Source organism: Salmo trutta, chromosome 2 (genome assembly GCF_901001165.1).
Source record: "Salmo trutta chromosome 2, fSalTru1.1, whole genome shotgun sequence".
Lineage (NCBI taxonomy): Eukaryota > Metazoa > Chordata > Actinopteri > Salmoniformes > Salmonidae > Salmo > Salmo trutta.
This window is the reverse complement of record NC_042958.1, coordinates 22,805,292-22,821,461: the sequence shown is the minus strand read 5'-3', so window position 1 is coordinate 22,821,461 and position 16,170 is coordinate 22,805,292. Positions and strand designations below refer to the sequence as shown.

Here is a 16,170-nt window from a genome sequence, read left to right as displayed (position 1 = left end):
CGGCTTCTTGCTCTATCTAACCCCTACTGTGAGGGTTAACACTGCAACCATCTGGATGACACCCACCCGCCCACCCCACCCCACCCCTTCAAATAAAACACCAAGATGTTGGTTTAAGTGTGGCCAAACTCAACTTTGGATAGTGCACTTTTTTTTATTTTTAATGACAGTTCGTCAACATGTCATTCCTTTGAATTTCCTTCCCACTACTTTCCATAAAGTATCTACAAATCAAAAATGGAGTCTAGATTCTGTCATCCCCCGTCTGTCACTGTGTGAATGAAGAACCTGGAATCTTCTAGCTCTACAGGCACATCTCTCTGTGTTTGGCCCAGTGTCAGGTCCCCCTCCTGGGGCTTGGGAGCGGTTGTCCCCCCCCCCTTCTTCCAGAGCTGCTGCCCAGCCAGGCGTGGTGCTTTGGCCCAGGAGAAGGGGGTTGGCTGGGGGCTAGGAGCCACTCCACTGGCCCCTGGGGGACACCAGTGTCTGGAAGAACCAGGGTCCTAAGAGATATAGTTCTCTTTCTACTTGGACATCAAAACCATTTCACTACCATGACCAAGAGCAGGGACAGACTGCGGCATAAAGCCACAGCATTACCGTTGGAATGCATTCACATGGCCTATGCTGTTTTACCGGTATATTACTCAACTAATAGAGAAATCAGGTAAGAATGAAAGCGAGAGAGAGACACAAGAGGAAAATCGGCGTGTGTTTGAGTATATAAGAGAGCAGAGATCTAGCAGAACGGAGAAGGAGGGGAGACTGATGGAGGGAGCTGCTTAAAAAAGCGGGTTTACTCATTTTGTCAATAACATGCAGTGGGGCGCAGCACTCAGTAGTGTCATAACAAGCCACTGTGTTTCTGCATAATTGTAGCTCTCGCCCCGCTGATGGATGATTTAGAGGAAGGGGATGCAGAGAGGAAGAGAAAACAATCCATTGTGTCATAAAGAAAAAAATCAATCTGAGGAGAATAATACCCCCAAATGAATGATGGAGTGTTTTGGATCAAGGGAGTCACTAAAGAGGAGGGATAGGAACTGTATGAACAATTGCTAGGGTGTAGGCCAGGGCAATATGATAAAGATGTGTTTGGAAATGTAGTACACTAATTATGGGGAATAAAAATATAAAGTGTTGGTCCCATGTTTCATGAGCTGAAATAAAAAGATCCCAGTAACTTTCCATACGCACAAAAAGCTTATTTCTCTCCAACTTGGTGCACATATGTGCTTACATCCCTCTTAGTGAGAATTTCTCCTTCGCCAGGATAATCCATCCACCTGACAGATGTGGCATATAAAGAAGCTGGGGGGGGGGGGGAAAGCATGATCATTACACAGGTGCACCTTGTGCTGGGGACAAAAGGCCACTCTAAAATGTACAGTTGTCACAACACAATGACACAAATGTCTCAAATTTTGTTTGGAGGGAGCATGCAATTGGCATGCTGAACGCAGGAATGTGCACCAGAGCTGTTGCCAGATAATTTAATGTTAATTTCTCTACCATAAGCAAATGTCATTTTAGAGAATTTGGCAGTACGTCCAAACGGCCTTACAACCGCAGACGATTTGTAACCACGCCAGCCCAGAACCTCCACATCCGGTTTCTTCACCTGCAGGATCGTCTGAGCCCAGCCACACGGACAGATGATGAAACTGTGGAGTATTTGTCTGTAATAAAGCCCTTTTGTGGGGAAAAGCTAATTATGATTGGCTGGGCCTGGCTCCCCAGTGGTTGTGCCTATGCCAGGCCCACCCATGGCAGCGCTCCTACCCAATCATGTGAAACCATAGATTAGGGCCTAATGAATGTATTTAAAATTGACACATTTCCTTATATGAACTGTAACTCAGTAAAATCGTTGAAATTGTTGCGTTTATATTTTTGTTCAGTATATTTTGAAACCCAAAGATGACCTCATATTCAAGTTAAAACACACACAGTAACACCAGTAACATTTCATTTGAAAGCATACTAATGCCTACATTGGGTTGTTATAAACATGACTTAAAGCTTGACATAATATATCATGAATGTTGACAACAACATACTGTCTCATTGGCGGTCTCGGCACTACATCTAGTATGAAGCATAATAGGTTGAAACCTCGCAAGGTTTGCAAGACTACATCAGGTCTTACACATGTCATTGGAAACGTTGCAAGTTTTCATTTTTTTTGTTTTGTTTTCAGTCTCGAATGTCCTCGTATAGGCTCTCTGTTACCAGGATGACTTATGGTGTGGAGGTCATACAGTGTAACATAGTTCATGTAGCCTGGCTGTGTGTGATGATGTTGTTGGGAGTCATCTGAAGGAGTGGTAGAGTTGGTTTATTCCCCACCGAGACATGCAGATAGAGGTTGATCAGACCAGGGCTTGTCAGAAGGATCAGTGTTGACAGAAACACGTACACAGACACACAACACTGTTTCAGGAGTTAATTGGTCTTGTTTTACATTGGTCTGATGAGGTGGAGAGAGGTGAGAGGTGGAGGGGAGGAAAGGGGAGAGGAAGCTGCAGTGGGATCAACAAAGCATTCCTCCTCCCCCAGCCCTCCCGCTCTCCCACCCTCCTTTCAACCCCCCCTTTTCCCTCCATCCATCCATCAATCCCCAGCCCCCTCCCTCCCGCTCTCTTTCTGACAGTCTCAGAGGAATGACATGGCAGAGGAACATGAGTGGAATACTGAGGAACCATGGGGAAGATGTGGGGGCGGGGGTAGACACGGGGGAGAAAAGAGGGAGACACAGCAAAGATATGCTCTATCATGCCACCTGAACAGCATGCTATTGTTTCTCTGCTCTGGGCTAGAGAGCCGCTTTCCCGAGGGCATCCCGCGGGCCCCGACAGAGAGCATTGCGGCACAGTCTACATTTTTCATGCTGCGCAGCGGGAGTGGGCGGTCAGACAGACAAGTTTGGGATGAAAATATTTATTCGCGCCACAGATTATTTAGAACGGTTGTCTTTCTGTTTGGTATGTGTTAACTATTGTATTAAAGCACCTCTGTCGTACTACTCACACACTCTCATAGGATAATTCTGCTTCAAGTTCAGTAACCTACATCTCCTCTCGTGTTGGGCGTGCGAGATCAAATGCAGCTATGCGTGGTGTCACTTAAATAGCCTGTAGCCTGTCTTTCCATGGAAATGAACTTCTAAATATAATAGGCTGGGTTAGGCTCCGACATTGACGGGAAATCAATATTGATAACACATTTATTTATGTCTGCCTGCTCCTATCAAAGTTATGCAAGATGATTTCGAAAAAGGTTGTCTTTTGCTTTGTAGGCTATCCGTTATCTAGTGTGTTAAAATCCCCTCTGTCGCAATATTCACCAAATAACCTAATTCTTGCTGATTTACGTTCAGCAGCCTACATTTATTATATTTTGTTGGCCGTGCGAGATCAAGTAGGCCTATATGTGTGGTCACAATTAAATAGCCGGTAGACTAGGTTATATGGGCTTTGACGCACTGCGCAGTTGTCCTTAACTTCCTAAATATGAGAGGCTCATTTAGACTCCAGAATCCGACTGGAAATAAATACTGATAACACATGTATTTTACTCTGCTTGCAAATCATCCTGCTCTGTAGAATCATCCAGTTATGCAAAACGTAGCTCAAGTCAAGTAAGTATCCACTCTCCTTTATAACTGTATTCTCTTTCAAACTAGGTCTACCCTATTGGCTGACGTAGCCCAATAAATACCGATATAATGGGCCATGTGAGAGGTCTCCCAAGTGGTGCAGTGGTCTAAGGCACTGCACCGTGCATTGTGCCCTGCCCGCCACAGGAGTCGCTAGAGTGCAATGGGACAAGAACATCCCTGCCGGCAAAACCCTCCCCTAACCCAGACGATGCTGAGCCAATTGTGCGCCGCCCCATGGGTCTCCCGGTCGCGGCCGGCTGCAACAGAGCCTGGACTCGAACCAGGTCGCCAGGTGCACAGTGGTCGCCAGGTGCACAGTGTTTCCTCCGACACATTGGTGCGGCTGGCTTCCGGGGTTAAGCGGGCGTTGTGTCAAGAATTTCCCAAGTCCGTACGTGAGTTGCAGCGATGGGACCAGACTAACTACCAATTGGGGAGAATTGGCAAAATTGCTGGGACCGTGGCTGCAAAACGAACTGTGTCACATACACCTAAATTCAAAAAAAGTCATCTAAGAACAGCCGTTTAACCTGTAGGTCTAATCCCTTAGATCACAAAATCTACTGAGCTAAAATATGGAATTGCTTTAAAATAGTAAAAAAATGTATAATTTAGCCATTTGATTTTGAATTTTAGGACACCTGCAGAATTAGGCCTAAACTGCTATAGCCCAGTCAAAAAAACCCTCAAAGGCACAAGGTTTTGAAGTGTCTGTATAGGCATCTATGAGATATGAGAAAACTTCGATCCAACGTTTAGACCCAGGTTTTGGTCACGTTATTTATTTTTGGCACATTTGACCCCTTTTGCTATTTTGACAGTCGGTATGGAGTTACCTTCAGATGACTGCTGTAAAGCTTGTGGATGTCGTAGAGCCAAACAACTGACACTGTAGTGTTTGTGGGAGTCATTAGTTTGGTGACATATTAGTTTGTAGCTCACACAGTTTTGGTTTTATAGACCATTTAATTACGATTTTCTTGTTTGGAACCTCGTGTGTAGAAAAAGGCCATTTATGGCATATGCACAAACTTTATAACGGCGTAGAGACGGGATTGAGCTGCAGCCACTACAATAAACTAAGTCTCTAAGATAAATACACGGCAAGCTATTCAACATTCATAATGAAGTGACCATGTGACACACGGAAGCGTCAATCGACTTTGGTTAGCCATGTTGGCAAAAATGTATGCCCAAGTCAAGAAAGCTTACCAGCAGTTTTATTCTGCTATTTTCTACTGTAGATATGTCATTTAAAATTAGTTGATTCTGTTGCTAGCGATATTCATAAAAATATTGGGGGCAAAAAGTAGACGTTCCATCCCATGGGAAAGTCTACACCGAGACATCCCATTCCCCTCTTCCTCCTCCTCCTCTCCTGCTCCTCCGTGTGCTCTGTCCTCCCTCTCTCTCCCTCTCTCTCTCCCCCTCTCTTCCTCACTCTGTCACAGTCTGTTGTTCACTGGAGAGGCCAGAGCCCAAGGGGAAGATGGGATATCCACAGAACTGCCCCTCCCCCCCCACCCCTTGCCACAAACACACATGCATACAGCGCAAATCATTGCGGTGCCGACTAGAGTCTTGTTACTACTGTACATGGGCAGCGGCAGCAGTTCTGTCTCTGCATAAACACAAAGATTTCCCATAGCATTGCAGTGAGTGGAGAGGGGACTGGATAGGACCCCTGTGAACACTTAGGGCCATTAAAAGGGGGAAAGCAGCCCGGAGAACTTAATGGGTCCTGGTGTGGTCTTAGAGACTCTTTATAAGGCTTTTTCTATTTTCCATTTTACACGGCTTAAATAATCAAGGCACTTGCCAGTATCTGTGTCCATTGGTTCTCTCTCTTGATAATTGTGCAGCACCATGGGTCATTGATCTGATATCAGGTGTCCTGTATTAGAGCTGGGGGATATGGACAAAAATCGCAATAAATTGCCTTGCGATAACAATAAATACAAGATAAGTTTATAGCAATGTGCACCAAAGTATTTATATTTTTTAATATCCTTTAAACTACTACTACCAGTTTGATGGTTATTGCCATCAATTTTCCGATTAACAAATCACACATATTAGCAAACTAAATCCATTATAAATTTCGCTAGTATAGGCTGCTTATTGTAATGAACAATATCTGCAAAATGCCTATGATAAGTGTGGTCAGTGTCGAAGATTTTCAGTTTATCGTCCCAGCTCTATCCTTTATCATCCTGTTCCATTTTTCATTTTTTTTTGTTTAATAATTTTTTGGGGGTCCTTTTTACCCCCTTTTCGTGATATCTAATTCGTGATATCTTGTCCCATCGCTGCAACCCCCGTATGGACGTGGGAGAAGCGAAGGTCGAGAGCCATGCGTCCTCCGAAACACGACCCTGCCAAGCCGCACTGCTTCTTGACGCACTGATCGCTTAACCCGGAAGCCAACCGCGCCAATGTATCGGAGGAAACACCGTACAACTGGCGACCGCGTCATCGTGCATTGTGCCCGGCCCACCACAAGGAGTCGCTAGAGCGCGATGGGACAAGGACATCCCGGCCTGCCAAACCCTCCCCTGACGATGCTGGGCCAATTGTGCGCCACCTCATGGGTTTCCCGGTCGCGGCCGGCTGGCAACACGGCCTCGGGATCAAACCTGGGTCTTTTGTGATGCCTCAAGCACAGCGATGCAGTGCCTTAGACCACTGCGCCACTCGGGAGGCCGTTCCATTTTCAGTTTAACAGTTATTTTATAGCATTAATATAGGTTTTACAGATGGAAATATACTTCTGAGTGAAATCAAGATCTACCATTTCTATCAATTGCTCTAGTTATAAGAAGTTAATTCAAACTCATATGGCGCCTAGAAATACGTACAAACTCTTACTTTTGTCATTTAGCAGTTCCTCTCATCCAGAGTGACTTACAGTCAGTACATTCAACTAAGGTTAATAGGAGGGAAACAACCACATATCACAGTCATTGCAAATTTCCAAGTATACCTTTCTCTGTACTATGCATCGGAATCTGCATACCTCAGAGAAGAAAGTATCTATAGGTCAGGTCAAATGGGGTGAGAGATCACTGGAGTCCCATCACTTCTCATTAGTCGGGCCTCGAGGACAGCTCTATAACATGGGCCCGAGTGGCCAGGGGCCTCCTACAGGTTATCAATCAGACGCCTCATTAAAGGACAAACATACAGGGGCCTTGTCTCTCTACCTTTGCTCTCTCCCCCACACTTTCTCTTCCCCACTCTCTCTCTCTCCTTCTTTCTCTCAGTCCCCGTAATGAATGGGGACAAGGGGCCAATCGAGGGCCCCAAACAGCACGATTGAGGCCCCCGTGAGGAAGAAAAATCAGAGAAATCAATGATGTAACAATATCACAAAGTAGCCTCTGTACAACATGCATTATTAACGAAGTAGCCATCCACTTCTAAGGCACAAATACAGTCCTACAACCTCGTACACACAGTAGTAGGCCTGCACTAATTGCCTAGAATGATACACGACTCTTGAGGATCTACATTAGGGTCATTGGTATTATCATTTCTCTCAGGGGTATACGAATTACAATACATTGGTGCTATGAGTTGTGTAAAAGCGGAGGTAGAATATCCCAAATTTTTCTTACCCTCGCTGGTCGGTGAGACACGTAGGCATAGCAGTGGTCAGTCAGCAACAATAGACTGTTCGATCATCCTTAAGGTTACAGCTAACGATGTGGGCAGGCAGGGAGGAGAGTAGGAGTGGAGGGAAGATCTGTCATAGGCTGGGAGCACAGCTCGTTTGTCATGCGTCTTAATTATTGTCATTTAGTCTCATCGAGCCTCCCCATGGATTTCCTGTGGCCTTGTCACTATGGATTTAGGCTGAGGCAGGGAGCTGGACAGTTTATTCTATCCCTGTGGTTTGTGGTTATATACCATAACAGGGTCTGATGTACTGTGGTTATATACTATACAGGGTCTGTATAGTGTAGGACAGTATGGAAAACGATCTGCAATCTGCCACTACAAGACAATAACACGCCAGGTCTTCACTGTCCTCCTCCACACGTTGTCATCTTTCCTCACAGAAGAGAAGTGTTTTCTTTCTAATGGGCAGACTCTAGATCTGTGAATATACAGTCGATTTTGGACGTTCAGGTTTCAACTATCACGGAGTGCTTCAGTCCGTACTGAGATTGACAAAGTTTGCTTATAGCTCATCAGCCATTTCACCAGCCTCATACACCAACAGCTGCACTACTAGCTCATCAGCCTCGGCTAGCTCCAGACACATACTAGTCACAGAGGGAGCAAAGACCCAAATGGCAGACGTACCCAGTAGCCAGTGGGCCCCTGTCCACCCATGTCAGCGAGGCAGGGCGTATTCATTAATGCATGAATATAATTAGCTCGGAGGATGAAAGTCTGAAAACTCTTCTGAGCACATTCAGCAGAATTAACGAACTCAGGCTAGCTAGCCATGCAGAAACGCCTGATAAAATATGCTAAGGTAAAGTGTGTGTGTCTGTGTGTTCGGGGTTAGCTACACCAGAGAGAAGCTTAGTGCAAAGGATTTTCCTCCCCTCTCCTACCGTGCCGTTATGACACTAACGTGTTAGTTGATTTCAGAGTTAAACACTTGATAACATCATCTATCACCTTGCCTCTCTCATTTATTTTGAGTCCGACCTCAAAGTACAAACTCAAAAGTCCTACAAAAATAACAACTCCACAGAGGTCTATGGTTTAAAAACACATTATTAAAAAAAAAAATAATAATCACGTGACTGACATGGCCATTGCCCTACGGACCCTGATCAAAGGTAGTGCATTACATAGGGTACTATTTAGATGGCAGACTCAGCGGGTGGGTTTGTAAAGTGCTGAGCACCTGTGTCTAGACCAGACAAACCCTGATTGGTGCCTAATGATCTGAATGCCCACACAGCATTGAGGAGAACACTTCCTCATAGGTTTAAAGTATTTTTTAACTGATACACCTAGAGCCTATTTAGCTGTCTGTCTGAAGCCAGCAGTAGTAGTTTCACAGCAGGTGTGTGTGTGTGTACCTGTCATGCATATTTCATACAGAGCTTGTTAACTTGACAGAAATAATTGGCAGCCGGACTGGTGGACTGACAGACAGAGGCGAAGGGAAAGCCATGGCATAATCATAAAGCAATAACACATGGTAAACTCAAATTCTACTCCTTTACACACAACAGATTTATCTCGCTCCATTTCTCTCTCTTCTCTTAATGGTTGCTGATAAGAGAGGGTGGCTAGTGTTCGTCACTGCACAGAGCTGACTGAGAAATGAAAACACAATTAAGCCAAAACACACACACACTTCATTTGAAGAACTAAGAAGGACGAAGGGAAGAGAGGAGAGAGGGCACTACTTAACAGTCCATTCCCTCCTCCTTAAAACACACGCTCCTAAACAGATGAGTATCCTGGTGTTGCACTATGGTTTGGGGCTTCAGAAAACCACAGAAGACTGAAGACAAATCTCCACACAGCTATTTCTGGATACTATTGACAACGCCGAGAGAAAGCAGTGATCGTGATAGAAGAGACCTTAGTGGGGTGAAGGTAGGGTTGAACTATACTCATGCAGAATGTCTAATGCTCTATAGTGTAGTACCAACTGCAATGTATTCTTTGTTCAAGAGGACATACCAAGAAGTACAACATTTTCTGCCATGCGTTGTATTGAAAAGCACATTGATACTCTTATCCCTGAGCAAGCAAAGAAAATAAACTCCATGACATGCTAGGGAGTAAACTGATGTAGAGACAGAAGGGAAGAGGGAGAAAGAGAGCTAGATGGAGGCAGAGTAAGAGAAGGGAAAAGAGTGAGAAGGAGAAATAGTGGGAGAGGGAAAAGGGAGTGAGAGAAGGAGGAATAGAGAGTGAGTCTTGAGTAGTGGTGTCTGAAGGACACTGAGGAAAGTGAGAAGGCTGCTGTTGCGCGTATGAATTCTTCGGGGGCCAGACACAAACCCTGGGTCTGTTAACGCCTGTCTAATGTGAGATAGCCGTTACCCCCCCACACAAGAACTGGGTTGAAATACATGCATATTTAATTATTAGTTAAAAACTTATTTTCTGTGTATTTTCAAATAATGTGCCCAAATCAGGTACTTCTATTTGAAAGTATTTTCTAATAACTTCCTATAAATACTTTTTTCCAAATACCACACAGACCTTGGTTCAAAACAATTGGGAGCATTTAAATATTTGTATTTGAAAATACTGTGTATTTAAATATTTTCAAATACATGCCAACACATTTCAAGTGTATTTCCAAATATATTCCAATATTCAACTACTACCTTCAAAATGTCTTTGTAAGTCAATTCAAAACCCCAAATAGAATTTGAACCCAGGTCTGACTGACACACACACACACACACACACACACACACACACACACACACACACACACACACACACACACAGGGAAGGGGACCAGTAAAGTGAAAGTACACTAATAACACCATCCCCCACAAAGTCTGCACCTCGTTAACACACGAACAGAAAATGAGGATCACATTGTCTGAATAGCCTATTTAAAATCCACCTCACAGTGATTTCACAGAGTGCTACAGCACACCATGTCCATGACGAGCATAACCCATGTACCAACTGACTAGACTCAGAGACAAAACCTATTCACTCCTAGCAAATGAGTAATTAAAAAACCTTTTAACACAAAAAAGCTAGAATGGCATCTAAATAAATTGTGGAAGACATGCTACTATGGAACTTCTGCAAGCAAATGCTTATTTTGTCTCTTGGAGAAATGTATTTTCCACTTTACAGAAGAGGAGGATGTAAGCTGACTGACAAGGAAGGAAGAAACATTGGTGCATCTTTGCCAGCTCATAATAGATTTAGGCCTAAAGGCCTTGAATTCTGTACCAAGGAGAACACTAAACAAAGGTACAGTTGAGGTACTTTATACAAAACACTATATAATACAAAATATTAGCAGGAACAATCATCGATCGTGACACTTGCAATCGGTCCCCTGCAATACCAAATAAAAATGGCAGTATCAACAGCAGACAGTGACGTTTCCAACAGCACATTCACCACCACTTTTGTCTTGATGAATCAGCGAATCGATGAGGAAATATAAAGATGACTTATGAGACAGATAAAGCGAGAGGTCTAGTATAACCTCAGCGGCAGGGACGCCGGTTTGACTTGGCCTGTCTGAGTAGTGATTTATGGTACCCGGCATTTTCATTGACCAGCAGCGTTTAACATCATCACTGATGCAGACAGCATTGATTGTGTATCAAACCTGCCGTTGGTCAGTGGCCAGCGCTACATTAGCATACGCCAATCAAAACACAGAGGGAAACGTCCAAGAAAACGTACACTTTGTAAATGGAACGCTAAAATAAGTGTACTACACTGCTCATAAAAATAAATGGAACACTTAAACAACACAATGTAACTCCAAGTCAATCACACTTCTGTGAAATCAAACTGTCCACTTAGGAAGAAACACTGATTGACAATAAATTTCACATAAAGTTGTGCAAATGGAATAGACAACAGGTGGAAATTATAGGCAATTAGCAAGACACCCCCAATAAAGGAGTGGTTCTGCAGGTGGGGACCACAGACCACTTCTCAGTTCCTATGCTTCCTGGCTTATGTTTTGGTCACTTTTGAATGCTGGCGGTGCTTTCACTCTAGTGGTAGCATGAGACAGAGTCTACAACCCACACAAGTGGCTCAGGTAGTGCAGCTCATCCAGGATGGCACATCAATGCGAGCTGTGGCAAGAAGGTTTATTGTGTCTGTCAGCGTAGTGTCCAGAGCATGGAGGCGCTACCAGGAGACAGGCCAGTACATCAGGAGACGTGGAGGAGGCCGTAGGAGGGCAACAACCCAGCAGCAGGACCGCTACCTCCGCCTTTGTGCAAGGAGGAGCAGGAGAAGCACTGCCAGAGCCCTGCAAAATGACCTCCAGCAGGCCACAAATGTGCATGTGTCTGCTCAAACGGTCAGAAACAGACTCCATGAGGGTGGTATGAGGGCCCGACGTCCACAGGTGGGGGTTGTGCTTACAGCCCAACACCGTGCAGGACGTTTGGCATTTGCCAGAGAACACCAAGATTGGCAAATTTGCCACTGGCGCCCTGTGCTCTTCACAGATGAAAGCAGGTTCACACTGAGCACATGTGACAGACGTGACAGAGTCTGGACACGCCGTGGAGAACGTTCTGCTGCCTGCAACATCTTCCAGCATGACCGGTTTGGCGGTGGGTCAGTCATGGTGTGGGGTGGCATTTCTTTGGGGGAGCTGCACAGCCCACCATGTGCTCGCCAGAGGTAGCCTGACTGCCATTAGGTACCGAGATGAGATCCTCAGACCCCTTGTGAGACAATATGCTGGTGCGGTTGGCCCTGGGTTCCTCCTAATGCAAGACAATGCTAGACCTCATGTGGCTGGAGTGTGTCAGCAGTTCCTGCAAGAGGAAGGCATTGATGCTATGGACTGGCCCGCCCGTTCCCCAGACCTGAATCCAATTGAGCACATCTGGGACATTATGTCTCGCTCCATCCACCAACGCCACGTTGCACCACAGACTGTCCAGGAGTTGGCGGATGCTTTAGTCCAGGTCTGGGAGATCCCTCAGGAGACCATCCACCACCTCATCAGGAGCATGCCCAGGCATTGTAGGGAGGTCATACAGGCACGTGGAGGCCACACACACTACTGAGCCTCATTTTGACTTGTTTTAAGGACATTACATCAAAGTTGGATCAACCTGTAGTGTGGTTTTCCACTTTAATTTTGAGTGTGACTCCAAATCCAGACCTCCATGGGTTGATAAATTGGATTTCCATAGATTATTTGTGTGATTTTGTTGTCAGCACATTCAACTATGTAAAGAAAAAAGTATTTAATAAGATTATTTCTTTCATTCAGATCTAGGATGTGTTGTTTAAGTGTTCCCTTTATTTTTTTGAGCAGTATATATTGGATTGACAGAAACGGCTGTTGGTTTGATTGCAACAAAAGGTGTAACTATGAGCATGACAGTGCATAGATGCATATTGTATGTTTGCAGAATCTACTACAGTTCAACAGTAGAGTGGGATGCAATAGTTTTGGATAAACCCAGACAGACATTTCCTTGCACCAGGTCACAGAGGCACATAGACACACACACAGACACACACACACACACACACACAGTGTGTGTAGGAAGATAAGTTCCAGTGTGTGGGTCGAGTCTCTCTGAAGATGTAGGATCAGCTGGATATGAAAGTATTCAACAGAGGGATTTGTTCTGCGTTCGCCTCCCAATGACGGCCTCCTAAACCCTCCCCTAACCCAGGCGACACTGGCCCAATTTTTCACCGCCTCAACCTAGACTGCATCTCTGGTCTTCTAGTTTAATATTTTTTATTTTCTTTATTTAACTAGGCAAGTCAGTTAAGAACAAAATCTTATTTTACAATGACAGCCTACCCCGGCCAAACCCTCTCCTAACCCGGGCGACACTGGCCCAATTTTGCGCCGCCCTATGGGACTCCCGATCACGGCCGGTTGTGATACAGCCCGGGATTGAACCAGGGTCTGTAGTGACGCCTCTAGCCTTACGCTTCGAACACACCGCCAGCGTCCATGTGCAAAATAGCACGCAGCATCATCTGAATATGTATACAACAAAAGTTCAACACTCACCTTCTGCTGCCATTTCTGTCAAGCCGTCGACAAATACAGTCTGACGCATACGTTCGATAAACCCAACGTAGGCACCACACAGAACGCACTGCAACTGCCTCTGCAAACGCAATGCTGCAAGGCAAACGCAGCGTTTCATCGGAAATGAATGTAATTCTGATGTACTGAAATGTAATGACGCTGTTGGTGTGATCTAAGCGTTAGACCGCTGTGCCACTCGGGAGCCCAGAAGTTAGCTACAGTACATAGAGCAATGGACAAGGCTAGTTCAACTGTGCCATCTAAGAACATATCTGGTACAGTACAAATCAAAACTACGGGTTTCAATGCATAGATAATGTTCAAGTGCATAAATAGCTTTGAAATGGGCCGATACTGTACTACAATACCAGTCCCCAGTCACAGACAGACAAAATGAATGCCTCAAGCCCGTCATAGTAATTGATCTGATTCTGGGTTAATAGAACCAACTAGACACACAGACATTAACTAGAATGACCTGACTGGGTTGTTCCAGAAACAAAGACTTCAAAATAAAACTGCCCTCTATAAGAGGACTAAAATTAGCCTTACCATCCACACACAGGAAATCTTTCAAAGTCTCTGCTCTTTTAAACAGAAAAACATATTACAAGAGAGGGCGAGACACAGAGAGAAATAGAAAGTGTGTGTGAGGTTTTATAGTAAAGATGAGCTCAGCAGTGAACAGACAGTAGAGGTAACTCAAAGCAGACATTGACAGCTCCAGGGCTTGTCAGACAGGGCTGTGCTGTTGTTGTGAGTGTTATTTCATGCTGTTAGCTCTGGTCTCTGGGTAGCTCCCACCAAACTAACTCCCTATTGCTGCCCTATACTTACCAATAACTGGGTTAACTTACTAACTAGCAAAGAATATCAACAAATGTGCACACTCGAGGCACTGATCTGAAAAGCAGATTCACTTGTGGTTGATTTAAAGACCTCTCGTGGGCTACACCCTCCAATAGAATCCTTCTCCGTTGCACTCTGACTCTGCCTACAACAAAATCACACACTCAATCCTGCAAAGTTAGATTTGTTTTGGTTTGTTGCATTGAAAAGGGGCTGATATGTTTATTCGATCACAGGAAAAAAAATTGGATCTGTATTGTGCAAACTAATGGGGCGAACTCAGTGAAGTTCAATCTCCTCTTGCGTCTCTGTGTGGGCTGGTGTTTCTTCTGTTTGCCAGTCCTGGAGAAAGTGTGTGGCTTAGAGAGAACATTGGCTCCCACCAATGGCCAAGTCTTACAGGTCTGTATCACCTCCCTCCTCCAGCTCTCCATCCTTGTGTCTGAGTCTGGCGCTGAGGGAGTCTGGGACATAGACAGCTGGGGCCGGGGTCGGAGCCTAAAGGTCGACCGATTAATCCGAATGGCCAATTAATTAGGGCCGATTTCAAGTTTTCATAACAATCTGTATTTTTGGCCACCAATTTGCCGACTTACACTTTTTTTTTACACCTTTATTTAACTAGGCAAGTCAGATTAAGAACACATTCTTATTTTCAATGGCGGCCTAGGAACGGGGGTTAACTGCCTTGTTCAGGGGGGATTCGGGGATTCGTTTTTGCAACCTTCCGGTTACTAGTCCAATGCTCTAAAGCACTGTCGTTGCACCAATGTACCTAACCATAAACATCAATGCCTTTCTTTAAAATCAATACACAAGTATATATTTTTAAACCTACATATTTAGTTAATATTGCCTGCTAACATGAAATTGTGTCACTGCTCTTGCGTTCATTGCCTGGCTCGTTGTGAACTAATTTGCCAGAATTTTACGTAATTATGACATACCATTGCACAACCTTCAATGTAAGAAGAATATTTAGACTTAGGGTTGCCACCCATTAGATAAAATACGGAACGGTATTTCACTGAAAAAATAAACGTTTTGTTTTCGAGATGATAGTTTCCGGATTCGACCATATTAAATGACCTAAGGCTCGTATTTCTGTGTGTTTATTATAATTAAGTCTGATTTGATAGAGCAGTCTGACTGAGCGGCGGTAGGCACCAGCAGGCTCGTAAGCATTCATTCAAACAGCACTTTCGTGCGTTTGCCAGCAGCACTTCGCAATGCTTCAAGCATTGTGCTGTTTATGACTTCAAGCCTGTCAACTTCCAAGATAAGGCTGGTGTAACTGATGTGAAATGGCTAGCTAGTTAGCCGGGTGCGCGCTATTAGCGTTTCAAACGTCACTCGTTCTGAGACTTGGAGTAGTTGTTCCCCTTGCTCTGCATGGGTAACGCTGCTTCGAGGGTGGCTGTTGTCGATGTGTTCCTGGTTTGAGCCCAGGTAGGAGCGAGGAGAGGGACGGAAGCTATACTGTTACACTGGCAATACTAAAGTGCCTATAAGAACATCCAATAGTCAAAGGTATATGAAATACAAATCGTATAGAGAAATAGTCCTATAATTCCTATAATAACTACAACCTAAAACTTCTTACCTGGGAATATTGAAGACTCATGTTAAAAGGAACCACCAGCTTTCATATGTTCCCATGTTCTGAGCAAGGCACTTAAACGTTAGCTTTCTTACATGGCACATATTGCACTTTTACTTTCTTCGCCAACACTTTGTTTTTGCATTATTTAAACCAAATTGAACATGTTTCATTATTTATCTGAGGCTAAATTGATTTTATTTATGTATTATATTAAGTTAAAATAAGTGTTCATTCAGTATTGTTGTAATTGTCATTATTACAACAAAAAATAATATTTTAAAAATAAATAAATAAAACCAAATAAATAATACCAATCATAATTAAAAAAATAAAAAAAAAATAAAT

At 44.2% G+C, this 16,170-nt stretch overlaps 1 protein-coding gene across 4 annotated transcripts in view; it reads right to left on the bottom strand.

Annotated features, from left to right (window-relative positions):
* Positions 1-16,170, bottom strand: part of rsu1 (Ras suppressor protein 1) — a 35,359-nt gene that overhangs the window by 1,451 nt on the left and 17,738 nt on the right. The gene's annotated exons all lie outside the window — the stretch shown is intronic.